The sequence below is a fragment of the Myotis brandtii genome, unplaced genomic scaffold (genome assembly GCF_000412655.1).
Source record: "Myotis brandtii unplaced genomic scaffold, ASM41265v1 scaffold290, whole genome shotgun sequence".
NCBI classification, from domain to species: domain Eukaryota; kingdom Metazoa; phylum Chordata; class Mammalia; order Chiroptera; family Vespertilionidae; genus Myotis; species Myotis brandtii.
The window spans coordinates 6,639-9,304 of record NW_005361076.1 but is presented as its reverse complement, the minus strand read 5'-3'; the positions used below and the strand labels follow the sequence as shown (position 1 = coordinate 9,304).

At 49.8% G+C, this 2,666-nt stretch overlaps 1 pseudogene; it reads right to left on the bottom strand.

The window, feature by feature from the left end:
- Positions 1-1,054: 1,054 nt before the first annotated feature.
- LOC102242063 overlaps positions 1,055-2,666 on the bottom strand; it is a 2,607-nt pseudogene continuing 995 nt past the window's right edge.

Here is a 2,666-nt window from a genome sequence, read left to right as displayed (position 1 = left end):
GGCATATCATCATATCTGATAGTCCCTGTTTCTTGTAATGTCTCTCCATGTGATGACTTGTCATACAGATATTTCCCATGACTCCAAAAATGTGGATGTTAAATGTGAGGTAAGGCAGCCTGAACATGATAAAGACAGACTGACTTTCTTCCCAACTGAAATGGCTAATTAATTCAATGGGCTGTCCACAAAGGTGGGTTGGCCAGGAAACATAGTTTGTATGTCATATATATATTCCACACCTACACCCACCCCCCGTGGGACCAAAGGAAATTTATTTAGGGTATTGTGCTCAGAAGTGGACCCTGCACCTCCATGGAGGGATTTCCTGGGATATTCTTCTGCTTTCCCAGACTACAAAGGGCACAAGACTGAAGGTTTCCCTTGGTGCCTGGGGCTGCTGCTTGCTCTCTTCAGCCCAGGACACCAGCAGGGCACTGCTCCTTTCAGGCTTCTGAGCCAATCAAGTGTCAGGAGAAAGGTTTCTACAAAGGACACCCATTCCCCTCAGCTGCCACAGGGTAGGGGCACAGTGCCTGTGCTCAGGGCCAGTCCCTGGAAGCAGCATGGGGAGGCTCAGGGAAGGGCAGAGGTTCCAGGAGAACACATGAGGTCTGGATTTCAGGAAGTGAGCTGGAAAGTTTCTCCCACAGACTCAACTTAATAAAAGGGGCCACCTGGGGCCAATACTCAGTGTGAAAAGCAGCTTTCAAGCTGGGAGATCTCTCAGTCAAAAGCACAGCTAGCATTTCTGTTTGCTTTTTGGGGGGATGGGCTGAAATAGGCCTGTGCCCATTAAACATCCTGAAATGAACACCTAGACTACAGGCTCTCTAACCATCAGACTTTAAGGGTCTATGTGGAAAGGTGGGATGTTTTCCAATGGAGTCCTCCTAGGGGCAGAGCAGGCAGCTCACAGGATTTCTTGGGAAAGGATGACACTGGAGAAAAAGTACTGACAGACACACAGGGTTACAGACACCAGGAACGGGAAGCCATGTGACAGAGCCTCTGGAAAAATTATGGTTCTTTCTGTGCAGATATAAAATGGGCGTTATTGAAAGTCATAGGACAGCTTCCGGGTGGTCAAGAACACTTTGACTATCTCCTCCTTGGCCTCCTTGAACCTGGCCTGGTGCTCCTCAAGGAGCGGCTGCAGGACCTGCACGAGCTCCTTCTTGAGCTCCCAGGTGAGCATGGCTCCACTGCTGTAATCCTTCCTCATCTGTTCTAGCTTGTCCTCATCCTCGAGGAAGAAGGTCATGTACATGAAGGACAGGTCCACGTGGCCATTTCTCCCAAACTGTCTGTGCTCCTCCATGATGTCTCTCCCTCCATAAAACACATGCTTGTTGAACTTGGTCTTGATCTGCTTGTCAGTGTCTGTGAAGAAATGGGGCAGTTGTGGTCGCTGGCACTCCTTTGGGTCAGAGTACCCTGCAGGGAGGGGAAGAACGTTGAGTGGAGCAGGGTGGTTTAGGATAGCAGAACCTGAGGGTGAGATCTCTTGTCATCCTTGCCGCCGGGAATCCTTAAGTAAGGATTCTGGTTGATGGCACAGAGGACGAGGCCCTGGACGTCCATCTCGCCCCCAAAGTTCTGTGGGAATGAGTTACTGAAGAAGGGATCAGCCTGGATGGCAGGAAAGCTGATGTTCCCCTGGCAATCACTGTCTGCAAAGCCAAAAATGCCTTTCACTTGGTTGAAGGTCACGTGCTTCTGAACTTCACCATGTTCTTGTAGAAGTCTGGGCTCACCCCCATGTAGTTGAGGTCAGAGAAGATGGGCTTGTTGATGTCAAAGCTGCAGGTGATGATGTCCTTGGTGTTTTCCACGGAGTAGCCATAGGCCTGGTCCAGGGTCAGGTCTTCCACAGGTACTTCTAGTCCTCTGTCATCTGGATGAGCAAGAGCACATTAAACACGTCCTGCAGCCACTTTGTGAAAATGAACGGGATGTGGTGGCCTACATGCATGGCTTCAGAAGAGGGGCCCCTGCCCATATACAGGCGAAACAGCTTCTTGTTTTCATAGGTATCGAGGACTTGGTTCATGTCTCTGTGTCAGAAGAAGGTGCATCTGTGCAGGAAGCGGTGTGGTCTCTGGCCCCTGGCTCTCTCTCTTCTGTTTATCAGCTCTTGGTCAATGTTACTGCTTCCAAACAGAACAATGAGCTTGTCATAGTAACTGCCTTTTGCACTGTTCCTCTGTACAGTTCAGGGGTCCACAAAATCCACTTCAGCTTCTGTGGCACCTGGGCCACTAACCCAGGTGCAAGGTTCTCTGGAAGGCAGTTGGCCTTGCAGGTCTCCCCTGTGGCCACATTGTAGCTCATTTTTAGCAATAACAGCCTCTTCACTGAAGAATCAATTTCATCCTGGGCTGCGGGGGACACTGAAGAGGTGGCCAGTGGAGTAGCTGAGATCTCTGTGCAGCTGGGCTCTTCTTTTATAGTCTTCCCCCTCTTACTGTTTCCTTTTTTAAGCCCCTTTCTTCTCTTTTCTTCTTGTTCACCCCACCCTGCAGCTATTTGCAGTAAGGATTTCTTAGAAATCAACCAGTTTCTCACAAACACTTGAGCCTCTTGACCAATTCCTCATGAGACAGTCCAATCAGGAGTTGGCTGTGAGTGTGTGTGTTTGGGGGAGGGTGGGTGTGGAGACCAAT